At 42.5% G+C, this 15,154-nt stretch overlaps 1 protein-coding gene across 2 annotated transcripts in view; it reads right to left on the bottom strand.

Moving 5' to 3' along the window:
* ERBIN (erbb2 interacting protein) overlaps positions 1 to 12,847 on the bottom strand; it is a 118,731-nt gene extending 105,884 nt beyond the window's left edge. The window contains exon 1 of one of the 2 annotated variants that reach the window (XM_077897986.1): positions 12,828 to 12,847. The gene's annotated coding sequence lies outside the window, so the exon portion shown is untranslated. Of the gene's footprint in view, positions 1 to 11,312; positions 11,429 to 12,827 lie in introns of those variants that run through there. The other variant, XM_077897985.1, reaches the window with a different exon arrangement.
* Between the last annotated feature and the right edge of the window lie 2,307 nt (positions 12,848 to 15,154).

The raw sequence follows: 15,154 nt of genomic DNA, 5'->3' as shown, positions 1-15,154 counted from the left end.
GGCATAAACTGTAAGAAGAAAATCATAAATGCCACTGAAAGGTGTAAACTATTAAGTGGAAAACTTATGTTCACATAAAAGGCATATGCTATTTTAGAGGTATCAATTAGTTCCTAAATTAATCTATGAATTCAAAGCATTCCCAGCATACCAACAAGTATTTAGAAGTTGGTAAGAATGATTCAAGTCCACCTGGAAAATTATTTTCAAAGTAGAGTGATAGGGGCCTGGGTGGCTCTGTCTGCTGAACATATTACTCTTGATTTTGGCTCAGGTCACGATCTCAGGGTCGTTAGGTCAGGTTGGGCCCCATGCTCAGCTTGGGGTCTGCTGGGGTTTCTCTCTCCCTCTCCCTCTGCCTCTGCCCCTCCCCACCACATGCATGCACACACACGGTCTCTCTCTTTCTCAAATAAATCAATATTTAAAAACAAAATAGGGGCACCTGGGTGCAAAACAGGGTGATAAGTCACAACTTTCTGATATTAAGCATACTAAAATGAATAAAAAAATCAAGACAGCATAGTATTATCATAATAAAAAGCAAAGAAAACTCTTGACATAGATTAAGTATATTTGGAACTTTACTATTGATAAAGATAGAATTTTAGAGGTAAAATGATTTACCCAACAAATGGTAATAGTAGATAGAAATATTCTAAAATAAATCCAGATGATTATTTCACTCCTTAAGCCAAAAACTTAGGTTATTATATGTTTATAATCTTGGCACAAATCCTTTCCAAGAATATCATTAAATCCAAAAATGCATAAAAATTGATTAACTTGACTATATTAAAATTTGAACTTCTATATAACCAAAGCAGCATATAAGAAACAAACCAATTAAATCCATATGGAACATAAAAGGCACACAAAAATGTAATATTCCTAAAAGAATTCTTACAATGAACTTGCTAATGTCACAGTTAGTAAGGAATAGATTTAAGCCCAGGCAACCTAACTCCAAAGCCTATGTTCTTACGTATTATATACCTTACTACCTGCCTCAGATTTGCACAAGTACTTTAAGACAGCTTATATCCAATTTGTTCAAGAATGCACTTAGAAAGATACTCTTACATACTACTTGTGAAAGTATAAATTGATACAAAATCTTCAGAGAGAGAATTTGCTCTCTGAATTATACACATAGCAAATGCACTTTGGGTATTTATCCAACAGAACAGAATCATATAAAAGTGCAAACATTTATGTGCATAAAGTATAAGAATAAACATATATTCTATACAGCAGTGTCATGTATAACGACCTACAAACAACCATAACACTAATTAACACACAAACACATCTACTAGATCTCCTTATATATATTTGAAATATATCTCCCATTTATATTTAAAAATACCGACACATGCATATACACATGCACACTGATACAATGGACTACATACTGAAGTATTCAGAAGAATACACAACGCACTGATAAGAGTATCTGAGACAGATGGGATTGTGGAAATTTTTCATTTGCTATATATTTTTGTACTTGAATTTTTATAACCAGAAAAAAATTAACATAATTGTTTTAGCCGTTTGCCTACCAAAGCCTCGTCTACTTGTACCTTATCCAGCCCTCTAGCCTACCCTAAAATATCTCAGTCTATAAATACTTCACAAAGAACTGATAGAAGTAGTATTGATTTCAATGAGTAAGGTCAGCAAGAAGACTCCCAGGGTTTCTGGCTTGGGGATGGTTTTCAAAAGAGCAGACAAGAAACCATGTGCTGATATCAAGTATCTCTGACAAATCAAAGTGTAGCTACTATACACAGTCTCTGTTATTCTGCAGTTACTTTCAGGATAATTAAAATCTTTTGAGGTCCCCAGAGATTAACAGGGCACCCAAAGAATCCATTTGCTGCTGCCAGGATCCTTATCTTTTCCTAGAAGACGGAGAGCAAATCTTAATTCTAGTCACAGTAAGGTATCCCAGTATACTTCTTAAATCACTTCAAAATCTCCAGGGTTGGGGAAGTCAACCAACTTCTTCTAGGCTAAGCAACAGCCTTGGCAAGGGAGATTACAGGTTTCTTACACTGGTCCTAATACAAATGAAACAATCCCATCCCCACCCATCCCTCCAGACCTTAGATTTAGCCTAAGGTTTGAAATTCTAAGGACATCATTATCAGGAAGAAAGATACATACGCCAAACTTAGGAATCACACAAACAATATAACCTAAACATGGAAAAACAGAGTTACATCAAAATCACTGCATGCAACTAAAATTGAGCTCCCACATTACCTCCACAAGGATTTATCCATTAAGAGTACTGATTCTTTCCATCCACCATTCATCCGCCTTTCACATGATAACCTGGGATTGCTAAGGAATGAAATACTTCACCAAAATGTATTGTACCAAATATTACATTTTAGAATTGTATCCCTTTAGAAATACTTTGAAAATTAATTTGACTACAGGGATTTGACTTCTGTCTGAATATGTCTGTCTGAACAAACGTTTGCCTCATCTCCCTCACCAAAAAAAGTACAGAAACAAAACTAGTTCTCACTGTCAAAGATAAATTATAACTATACAAAGGGAAATCATGAGAATGAACCATGTGGTGCTGAATTAAAATCAGACGTATTGGGATCCCTGGGTGGCGCAGCAGTTTGGTGCCTGCCTTTGGCCCAGGGCGCGATCCTGGAGACCCGGGATCGAGTCCCACATCGGCCTACCGGTGCATGGAGCCTGCTTCTCCCTCTGCCTGTGTCTCTGCCTCTCTCTCTCTCCTGTGTGACTATCATAAATAAATAAAAAATTAAAAAAAAAAATCAGACGTATTACTGAGAAACCATTCTGTATTTATTGAAATATACATGTGAATGTGTACTTGTGTGCAAATAAAAATATCCCTTAGCTTTATATACTAGGGAGGCCTGGGTGCAGCGGATACCCCAAGAACAACAAAGACAAGAAGAACCCAGATCTTGGCTTCTAAGTACCATTTTCCGCTAAAAATGACTAGAACAAATTTAACGGTAACTCTGAACACCATTTTGTGCTGGATACAAGAAGTGCTCAAGGAGGAAGAGCTGTATCAAAAAGAAAACAGAAATTAAGTCAGCTGGAAGGGGTTCTCACTAGCCAAATCCACAAAAATTTGAGTATCAAAATGAATAATAATGGATTATAACCCAACGGATGTAATAGCTAACTATGAGTTTATATAGATGTAAATATATGAATAAGTTAAAAATAAAGAAAATGTTTACATAGTCCCAAATTACCTTCCCCAAAAATATGTGTTAATTACAAATGAGGAAAGAATACCTTGGCATAAAGAGGTATCTGGTAGTTACAACCATAATTGCATAATCAACGATTATCACCAATAATGGGGACAACTGAAATTGCCTACGACCTGATAAGATGCAATAAGAAGAATGCAGCATCACTCCACAATAACCCTGTTGAAGATCTAATCATAAAAATATAAATCTAATTAAAGATCAAACCATAACAATGTCACGGAAATACAATTAAGGGATATTCTATGAAATAACTAGATCTGTAATCTGTAATAAGGTCCTTGAAAGTGAACACAGACATTGTTCAGATTAAAAGACATGACAACTAAATGTAATGCAAGATTGTCATGTGGATCTTTTTGCTCTAAAAGACATGGGGACACTGGTGAGATTTAGGTTAAGTATTCTTTGTTAACTTCCTAGTTTTGATAGTTATAATGTCATTACACAGGATAATGTCCCTACTTGTAGGAAATAAACATTAAAGTATTTGGGGGTAACAGAGTATCGGTCAGGAGGGCAACTTACTGTCATATAGGTCAGGGACAAAAAGTTTTTCGTACTATGCTTCTTTTGGTACTATGCTTACAACTTTTCTGTATATTTGTCATTATTTCAAACTTTTAAATATGAAAGAAGAATTACAAAAAATCTACAGCATTGCCAGAGAGGATTATATTTACAGATAATAACACAGAATGGCATTTGTTGAGAATCAAAACTGAATGGGAGTGGGGGAAGGTGGGAAATGACGACAACACAACACACATCTGAAGAATCAAATATACAAAACAAAGTAGGATCTCCAAAAAGAGTTAAGTTTTCTTAGCAATAAGGATTGGGAGAAGTGTGTCCTGGGCAGTCAGCCAGGTAATAAAACCATAGAACAGCTGCACAGTTAAGGCCTCCAGCAAGCACTTTGTACTGCGGGATTTCTGACACTCGGTCAGTATAACTGTGAAAATAGGGGAATATTATTCCCTGAGGGAAAGGAAACACGTGTAAGGGGACAAGCTACCCACATACCCTAAGGGAGAAAGCCATTAAGTAAATAAATATACCAAAGCCAGAACAACAGGGATGCACATGGGCTGGGAGAGTACCATGAAATGACAAATGCCATACAATCTGGACCGCGGTACAAAGCTTTAACCACAATGAAAAAATCTAACATTTGAGGAAAAACCAGAAGCATGATAGATACATCAAGCACAGTATGATCAAATCTCCCATACTGCTAAGAGAGGAAACAGAAAACAATGTAAAAGTTTTATCTCAGAGATTCAACAGGTTACAAGTAAACCAAAAATACAGCTAAAAATTAAAAATCAACTCCCATGGGGCACCTGGGTGGCTCAGCTGGTTAAGCACCTGACTCTTGATTTCAGGTCAGGTATGATCTCAGGGTCGTGAGATCAAGCCCCGCATCCAGCTCTTCACTGAGCGTGGAACTTGCTCAAGATTCTCTCTCCCTAAAAAAAAAAAAAAAAAGATTCTCTCTCCCTCTCCCTCTGTACCCACTGCCCGCCCTCCCCTGCCCCACCACTGCTCACTCTCTCAAAAAACCAACAAAAAAATCAACTCCTGTGAAAAAGAGTTCACAGAAACTCTATCCTCCCCACCAAATAAAGTAATTGAAAAGAAGTGAAGACCAAATTGGTGAGCTAAAATATCAAGCCTCAGGATTCTTTCAGAATGTAATACAAGACACACACACACACGCACACTCACACACAAAATCAAAGTAATGAAAGCTCTCTAAATCCCAACATCCAAGTTTTTAAAGTGCCAAGTGTGCTCCTAGGGCCTTAGAAGTCCTCAGATGTTTCAAAGAGTCTTCAAGATCAAAACGGTTTTCATAATAATACTGAAACATCATTTGCCCTTTCCCATTATACTAACAGCAATGGTGCAAAAAAAAATGGTAGGTAAAATTGCTAACACCTTAGTGCAAAAGCACTGGCATTGAGCTATATGAGCATCACTGCATATTCCCAGATTTCTTTTTTCCCCCCTTGAAGTTTTTATTCAAGTTCCAGCTAGTTAATGTACAAGTGCAATATGAGTTTCAAGTGTAGAATTTAGCAATTCATCACTTACAACATCCGGTGTTCATCCTAAGTGTCCTCCTTAATACCCATCACCTGTTTAACCCATCCCTTGCTCCCCTCCCCTCCAGTAAGCATCAGTTTATTCTCTGTAGTCATTCCCAGATCTCTTTTTAAATGTCACTTTCACCTGATTTCTTTAATAAAACAATATAAAATAGTTTTATTAAATCTGAACTCAATACTGTCTTTTTCACATTTAATGTGAAAGAATGGCGATGTTGAGGAAAAGCACCTCTGTAATTACTTCAAATGATGAGCTAACTTAACCTTTTTCTCATAAAACATCATTTCGACCTAAAAGAACAAATGACAAACTATGCTTATAGACTTAGGAATTCGGGAGACCTTCTCTAAAAAATAAACCAAGCACACCTGCAACTTCAAGGAAAAAACACTAACAGTATTTGTTACCAATGATTAATATTTAAACCTCCTAGTGAAAATTTAGAAATGTGGGAAATGTTTATCTGTCACTCTGAACTTGACAGCTTCACAATACTAAAGAGTTTTTTGATGAAATTAGTGGTGATGTTAACAATTTTTTTCTTTTGTTTGCTACTACCTAAAAGAAATGCATCAACATTTGGAAAACGTATAACTCAATGAACCAACATTTCTCAAACCACCATTATATGATGTCAGAAAATCATGAACAGGTAAAAGATTCATTCAAAGTGCAAAATAAACCAATGGATTATCAGGTAACAAGAATGAAAAATTCACTGATACAGTATCCAATCTGACACCGCAGCTATATATCCTTTAAGAAATTTTGGTGTGGTGGGCAGCCCGGGTGGCTCAGTGGTTTAGCGCCGCCTTTGGCCCAGAGCATGATCCTAGAGACCCGGGATTGAGTCCCAGGTCAGGCTCCCTGCATGGAGCCTGCTTCTCCCTCTGCCTGTGTCTCTGCCTCTCTCTCTCTCTCTCTCTCTCTCTCTCATGAATAAATAAATCAAAACTTTAAAATAAATAAATAAATGTAGATATGAGAATTAAGCTGTTTCTATTTAACCAGACATAAAAGCCTTGGAAAAATATTCAACAATGTCCCTCTTTTTGCTAAGAATTGTTTTTGAAAAATAGTTGTTTTGTTTATAACATGCAATGATTTATGTTTTTTTGAACAAACCAATTGATATTTAAAAATTCTGTAGTACAGGAAGTAAAATAAATATAATCCACATAAACCAAAGCTCTGTGGGGTTCTTAGTAATTTTAAGAGTATAAAGGCATCCTAACACCAAAACGTTTGGAATAGTTGCCTTAGGTCTACTATTACTTGTAATTATATTATTATGCTATAAAGAGTAATTTCTCCTAAAGACAGATGAAATGTATAAGGCACACTGACCCAAAGCAAGTTGTCCAAGACTACTCTACTGCCTAAGTTATTCAGTGTTCTTTCCATTATCCTACTCCCTTCTGGGAACTTAAGGATGCTGTCATAGTGCCCTTCTCAACTCTTCTGGTACAGAAAAAAAGACCGGAAACCACTCAATATGTACAAAAGTAAATAGGTTCTGAATAAGGATGTCCATAGAGCTGACGTCCCCAGATGTTATTACACCCATTTTGATTACTTGTCTTTTGATTATTTTCTACTTTTTCTACTACATTCTATATACCTAAAATCATAGATATTCTCCACATAAAGTCTTTTATTAATTTTTAGATGATCTTTTCTATTGTCTTACACACTACCACTTCTTAATCCTGGCAAGGCCTTCATCCAATAGTACCTGAAACAAAATTTCAAGTGACAAGAATAAAGTGAGTGACACAGTTCCACTGTGCTTATTTCATAAAAACAAAGGAAGGCAATTTCAAAATTTTAGGGACGCCGATAGAAAAGACACCTACCTTGAGAGGTAGGACAAAAAGGAAAATGACAAAATGAAGAAATATACAGAGAGATGTTTGTGTCAAAACCTTAAGAAGTCAAAAGCATAATAAAACAAGGCATAGGGGTTTATAGAGAGTCTTATTAATAAAATTAGTATGTAAAAACCTGATCTTAACAGAAGTAATTCTGGGGATATTAAAAAAAAAAAAAAAGAGTTCAGGAAGCATAAATAAAAACAAAATATATTAATGAGTAGCAGCTTACAATACTGGCATGTAAACTGAGTGGGAATGCAAAAAAAAAGGGTATTTATAATTAAATGGGGCAAATAATTTTTTTCTATTTATGTTGTAAAGAGTCTTTTTAGGTGATGAGCATGGTCTCAAAAGTTCAGAAAAGAAGGGAAGGGCAACATACAATCAAGAAACAACAGCTGACCATGAAGAAAATAGAGGAAGTAAATAAAGCAAACTATAAAAATAGGAAGCTAAAGAAATTAGAAGACAATGTCTAACAATAGCTAGATTCCTTTTTTACGATTAGAAAACAGAGGCAAACGCTAAACGTAAATCTGAAAAATGGGTGTAGTACGGTTCGAGTTAATGATGAAAGGCACCATGAAAGAAACAAAAGATGCAGAGTCAATCAAAGAAAACTTGAAGGCAGAAGTGCTGAGCTCCTTCCTTACAAAATTCAAAAGTATTATCAGGCATAATCCACATATATATTTCTATGGCAAAAGCAAACAGCATGCATGCAAAAACTGAGCAAACTATTTTGACCAGCAAAGCACAAGTACAATTTATGTTGTCAGGACAGAAAAAAATAAAGACCTCTTTAGAATCTACAACACAGGTGTTCCCGGGGGGGAAAAAAATCTAATAGGGAAATAGGCAAGAGAAAGAGTCAAAACAAAAACTTCAAGCAACAGTGCCTTTAAAGAGAATCTAGGTAGCCCTCACAAAAAAGAAACTACTTTGCTATCCAACATCACTAAAATTCTGCACAAACCCAAATATGTTGCAAACACTGCCATAATCTATTTCTAAGACGAAACAGCTTAAACTCTTGATTATGTTCTCTATAAGCAATTATTTAAAATAAATGCTGAAACATGCACCTAACTTTCTGAAATTTTAAAGTGTTTCTTAAAGTAAGGTATTGTTTAGTACCTTAGAGTCGCTAAAAGAGGGGAATTTATCAATTTAGAGATTTATCAATGATATATGTAAAATGTCTCTAACTACAGCTACCACTTCATTAAGAAATAGCATGCAATAAAAACCGGGTTTCCTTTTTTGAACCACCGTAAGCTTTTCAGACACGAAAAGTTTGCAAATGCTCGATCTCAAACAGCAGGTGAACTTCATAACATAATATTTGAATTAATTAGCTGCTGGATTAAGTTTATCACCATTGAAAACTCCTAAGTACCTTCCGTAAATAGTGCCATTAAATATGTATTTTGTGCAATGTAAACAAAAGCTTTGGAAGTACTCTAGATTTACCAATTTAATCTAAAAAAACCCCATATAATGCTAAAAAGAATACCCAAAATGTAAAGCCACTTGAATATTCTGATTACGTCTTTCTTAACCTCTTTTCAAACCCCATGGTCACATTTTAAACAAGGCCTGAAAATATGTATACTCTGACAATAATATAAAGCCTAAAATTGATTAAGTTAATCCGGTACTGAAGTAACAAAATTCTAAGTAAACCACAAAGTAAATTTTGCCTTGGTGGTACAAAAGGAAACAAAGGTTCTACAAAGGTGAACATTTCCCATTTGTAAAGTGTGCTGTCCCCATCTAAATACACTACTGATCCTTTAAAAAAAAAAAAAAAAATCAAGAACTTTATAAATGGACTTAAGCAGTCATTTTCAAGTGCTACAATACTTTTCACTTGTAAAATTTACTAAAGCAGAGAAACATCTTCACAAAGTGATAATTCTTTATAAAAGACTTGTTCTATTAAGGCTCTGCTGCTCTGAGGCCAAGTATAAGCCATATAAGGAAACTGAAGTTCAATGCCATTTATTTTGTTCTGCTCTTTTAGATGCCCAAGAATAACCTCTTTCGTTGCTTAATATTACTTACCCAAGTCATAAAGCAGATCACCTATACGCTTTAAATTCCTTCATAAAGCTACTCTGACTTAACAGGAATGACTCGAAGGTCCACAATCTTACCAACACAAACAAACAATAAATTTCTAAAAATATCTCCAAGGACTACACTCTGGGGGGGGGGGGGGGGGGAAATCAAGACAATATACCGTAAGAGTGGAAAGACTCTCATTTTGAAATGCAGTTCACCTAACAACAAACAAGCTGTGAAATAATTTGATCCTGCTCTTCAAAAGTTATCTTTTCTCTGAACTAAAGAATGCCAACTATTTTTCATAGGGTAGCACGAGCAAAGTAAATATTAATTTATAGTTAGGACATACCTACCAAAGGATGCCACACTTCTTTAACATTTATTCAAAAGCACAGTATTAGGTTTCACCTACTTTACCAAAGTACTGAGAGAAAAAAAAAAAATTAAGACACACTAAAATACCGATTAAAAAAGCTATTTGTGTTTGTTGTGAGCAAAGTAGTTTTTTCTACAAAGACTACCGATTGGCTCAGAAGTGTTTATAACTCCGACTGGTGGGCTGTCTCCCGTGCTTCACTGATTCCTGCCCCCACAGGAGGTCCCTGTGGCTTATTAGACAGAACCAGCCAAAACCTTAGGCAAAACCTAAAACCTACAGAGACGTAAGGAAAGTACTATTCTAAAGGGACAGATGTTTGTTATAATCAATACGACTCCCACAACGATCCCTTTAAGCATTTCACTTCCCTCTCTATACATTCTGTTCTCAACTGCAGAGAAGTCTTAACAGATCAAACTACTCACGGCTGTATTTTTGTTTTTTGTTTTTTCTTTTTTCACTACAAGGCTGGGCGACCTTAACGCTCACTCTCTCCTTCTCCTTCCTAGGTCAGTTAACAAGAAACATTGAGCAGAAAACTTGCTTTCGATTCATTGACCAAACAAGTATCATTAAGGTTGTAAATGTCTGAAAGGAGCCACTTAACTGGAGAAACAGATCACTCACCTAAAATTTACAAAAAACAACACAACAGGGAAGACTCAGAAGGGCAAAGTCTGTGGATAAAAACCCGACCAAAGACGTTTCTAAAGGTTGCAACTAGAAAAATAGAATGAAGTAAAATAAAGTAAAATAAAATGAAATAAAGTAAAATAAAATAATAAAGATAAATAATAAAGTAAAATAAAATAAAGGTAATAAAGTAAAATAAAATAAAAGTAAAATAAAATAATAAAGATAAAATAAAAAATAATAAAGTAAAATAAAAAAGGTAATAAAGTAAAATAAAAGGTAATAAAATAAGTAAAATAAAATAAAATAAAGTAAAATAAAATAAAAAATAATAAAGTAAAATAAAATAAAGGTAATAAATTAAAGTAAAATAAAGTAATAAAGTAAAATTAAAGTAAATAAAAAATAAATAAGATAAAATAAAGTAAAATTGAATTAAATAAATAAAATAAAATAAAGTAAAATTAAATCAATAAAATAAAATAAAGTAAATAAAATAAAATAAAATAAAATAGACAAAAATTAAGGCAGAAGTCCCATAGCCGGTAGCAGGACCCACAACTGCGGCAGCCATCTCAACGACGGTAAAGCCCTCGCTGCAGGGACCTAACTTTTTCCCCCCAAAACAGAAGTTGCCGGGTTCAGCAACTTCCCTGATGCAGAAGTGCACACACCGTATAGGTTTTGGGGAAGTCGGCGTTGCGGAGCGGGGCGGCACAGAGGACCTGCCGCGCCGGGTCTCGGGGTCTCGGGGTCTCGGGGTCTCGAGTCTCCGGCCCCGGGTCCCGCCGCTCCGCCGCCGGCGCCGCCTCCCGCCCGACCCGGCTCGGGGCTGGCGCGGGGCGGGCTCGGGGCTGGCGCGGGGCGGGCGCGGGGCGGGCGCGGGGGGCGCGGGGGGACCCGGGAGCTCCGGGCTCGGGCTCGGGCTCGGGCTCGGGCGCTGCGGCGGGAGCTAGTTACCTGTCGGGGCGCCGCTCAGGGCCGCTCCCCCGCCGCTCCGCCCGCCATGCTCCGCTCCCTCCCGGGGCGCCCGGGCCGCGGCCGAGCGGATGTGCGGCGGCCGGGGCGGCGGGCCCGGGCGGCGGCGGCGGCGGGGGCGGGGCGGCGCTCCGGGGCCGCGGGGCAGGGCCGTCCCAGCCCGACCGGGATCTCCGCCGAGCAGGAAAAAAAAAAAAAAAAAGCAAAAAAAAAACTTTTCACTCGTGACACCGCCCGGAATCACGGCGCGCAAGTGCGTCCCCGCGGCGGCGGGCCCGGGCCGGGGGCCGGGGGCCGGGGGCCGGGGGCCGGGGGGTGCAGGGGGGCGCGGGGGCGCGGGGTCCCGGCCGCGCTAGGCCTCCGGCTCCGGGTTATTGTCTCGACAGCGCCCGCCGCGCCCTCCGCCCGCCGCCGCCCCGGGGCCGCCGCCGAGGGGCCGGGCGAGCTCGCGGGCGGCCCCCTCCCCGCCCCGCCCCTCCCGTCCCCGGCCGCCGTCCGTCCGTCCGTCCGTCCCTCCGTCCGTCCCTCTCGGCGCCGCGGCGGGCGGGCCCTCGAGCCGCGCTCTCCTCCCTCTCCCGGCTTCCCGCCGCCGGCCCCTCGCTCCCCGGCTCGCGCTTCCTCCGGGCGGCCGCGGCGGGGGCGCCCCCGGGCGGCGCGGGGGGGCGCGGGGGGCGGGGGGGCGGGGCGCGGGGGTCCTCTCGGGCTCGCGGGGCCGCGGCGGGGGCCGAGGCTGCGTCCCGCGCCGCCGCGCCACCTTCGCTCGGGCTGGCGAGCCTGCGAGGGGCGGGAGGGGCGGGGAGGGGGAGGGAGGGAGAGAAAGGAGGAGCAGGGAGCCGGGCGGAGGGGAGTGCCGGCCTCGCAGGCCGCGCGGCAGCAGCAGCGCCACCGCCACCGCCCCGGCGGGCAGGGGGAGAGACTGCGCGCGGCGGGGCAGGGGCGGGGCGGGGCGGGGCGGGGCGCCTCCCGCGGGCTTCGCCCCCCCGCCCACGGCCGGGCAGGAGGCCTGCGCGAGCCAGTGCCGGCGCGCGGGGGCGGCGGGGGCGGAGGCGGGGGCGGGGGGCGCGGGGGGAGGGCCCGGCGGCGGGGCTGCGCGCGCGAGGCCCAGCTGGGCCGGGACCCCAGCTCCTCCGCGCAGCCGGGGCGCCGAGCCCCCCGCCCTCCCAGCCGCCTGGGCCCCGGCGCACGACGGCCCCGGGGGCGCGGGGTTCAGGTCCAGCCCCGCTCGGCGGGCTGCAGGTAGCCCCGCGCGGCCCTCCCACTTCCTCTAAGGGCTCGTCGCGCTGCAGGAAACCGCAGCGGCGGCCGGGGCAGCTTCCCACGCCGGCCCCTCCGGCTCGGGGGCTCCTCCGAGTCTCAGCCTCGCACGCGCGAGGAGACAAAGCTGGCGCTGGGGTGGGGGGAGGGGGGACGGCCCGCGAAACGGCCTCAGGATCGTGCCTTTGTTCCGGGGAGCGCCCCCGGCCCCCGGCCCCCGGCCCCGGCGCCGCAGCCCTGCACCTCGCCGCGCGGGCCGCGGTCTTCCAGCCTGGCACGGTTTGCGTTTACTGCGGAGCGAGACTCCTAAGCGTTCCACCAACACATATGGCAGAGAGCGCTGCGACCATAACATTGCACAGTTTTTTGCAGTCACTGCCTTAAATACGTTAACAGACAGGACGGCCTTGTTCGGGAGCAGGAGCGTAAGAGACGCGGAACGAACCGTTCCCCGCCCCCAGCCTCCGCGGCGCGGAACCCTGCCGGGGCGCCGAGGAGCCGCTGGGTCCCCCACGCCTTTGCTTCAGTCCTTCCGTCTGTGTTCCAGAGATAATCATTTATTGCCAAGTTTGAGTAAAGAACCGTATGCCCTATAGATAATGTTTGGCTTGCATCCAAAGGAAGGAGTTCATAAAGTCCATCGAAGAATTGATTGTTCACCGGGGTGAGCTGGACGCGAGTGAAAACGCTTGGAATCACTCCAGAGGTGGTCAAGACCGTCTGGTTAGTGTCACAGCATTTTCGCTACTTGCAGAGCTGCTGGAATGAACGCAGGTAGTTCTTTAGGGCAAGAGCAGAAGTTGAAGGTTCCCAAATAGCACCAGGGCGCTCAGGCTGACTCAGTCCTGCACTGGAGGTGGGAGAGCGTAGAACTACGGCTGCTTGGAAACGAAAGGACAGCCAGGTGTAATAGTAACTGACACCGAACCAGTTAAGTCACGTGACTATGAATCTTAGCCATTGCCTAAAATCTTACGGTTGGTGTATTGTTTAACTGCTATTTTTAATCTCACAAAAAGGATTGCCTGCTCCCCTTGCAAAAACTGGCTTCGGTCTGACCAAACTCAGTAGCATAGCCCTGAGCTGGAAGGGTCACCCTAGTGAAGAAGCCCCAGGATGGAGTGTCTCCCCCTACCAGCTGCAATCTGGAATTCCAATGTTGTATCTGGTCTCAGGTTACTTCAAGACCCCTTTATTTATTTAAGATTTTATTTATTCATGAGAGACACAATGAGAGAGGCAGCGGGAGAAGCAGGCTCCACGCAGGGAGCCCAATGTGGGACTCGATCACCGGTCTCCAGGATCACACCCCAGGCTGAGGGCAGGCGCTAAACCGCTGAGCCACCCAGGGATTCTTCAAGACCCCTTTAAATGTGGCATCATAGATTCCCAAACCTAAATAATAGGACCAGACCAGTCCCTAGGTTAGGACCTGTACTGACCCTGGCCTTATCCCCCCCACACACACCATCTCCCCCTATTTAAACTCCTCCTTGGGGACCCATCAGCTGATTACCACTTAGGCTGGAAAACTGTCTCTAACCAAAACCCCTCCTCCAGCTCACCTAAAATTTTGCTGCTGGAGTTTAATCCCTTTGAGTAGTTTATTTCCCTAGAACAAAGCTGTAATCCTGGGAAAGGTAACATTTAAGCCTTATTAGTCATTTATACCTAATTCATCAGATTGTTTCCCCAAAGCAGCTTTTGATGGCAGGGAATATAGAGATAGCATATGCCGATGCTGTCAAAATAGGAGTGGGAAGGGCAGCCCAGGTGGCTCAGCGGTTTGGCTCCGCCTTCAGCCCAGGGTCTGATCCTGGAGACCTGGGATCGAGTCCCACAGTCCGGCTCCATGCATGAGGCCTGCTTCTCCCTCTGCCTGTATCTTGGCCTCTCTGTGTGTTTCTCATGAATAAATGAATAAGATATTTAAAAAATAATAAAAAAAAAATAGGAGAGGGAAATGTGGTTGCATTCTTTGGGGAAATATATGGAGAGAATTACAGACAATAAAGTGCTTCCCCATTTGATTGTTAAATGAGTCCCACGTGGGGCAAGAATGAGCCCCAAAGCACTGACTTTAAGAGGCCGGAAGCCAGGATACACTTAGCAATATTACCTATTTTGACAAATATTCTTTCATGATGCCTTTGCAAAGTATCTTCAGCAGGAATTGTGTCTGTGCTCATACAGAAGGGTGGAATGACAGCTGTATGATCAGGGTATCCAATAATCAGGAATAATGATTCATCTTTGTTATTCATCACTGACTACTCAGTTCTAACTCATATATGAGCACCACATACAGATAGAGCCAAATCTTCCATTTGTTCTTTTATTATAAGGCACTCTCTTGTTCTGTGCTTTACAGATTAGTTTCCTTTGAAAATCCTCCCACAGTTCAACTAAGATGGACTTAACATTTCAATTATGATTAAAAGGAGAACTAAAACCCCACCTTCAACAAGCCTAACTGTGCTTCTGTAATGATTAACTGAACTCCAGGACCACCGACTGATCGTAGAGAGAAAGCTAATAACTTTGTTGATACTATTGCTTCATCTTCCCCC

This window comes from Canis aureus, chromosome 5, assembly GCF_053574225.1.
Source record: "Canis aureus isolate CA01 chromosome 5, VMU_Caureus_v.1.0, whole genome shotgun sequence".
Lineage (NCBI taxonomy): Eukaryota > Metazoa > Chordata > Mammalia > Carnivora > Canidae > Canis > Canis aureus.
The sequence above is the reverse complement of the archived record's forward strand: the minus strand, read 5'-3'. Positions and strand labels throughout refer to the sequence as shown.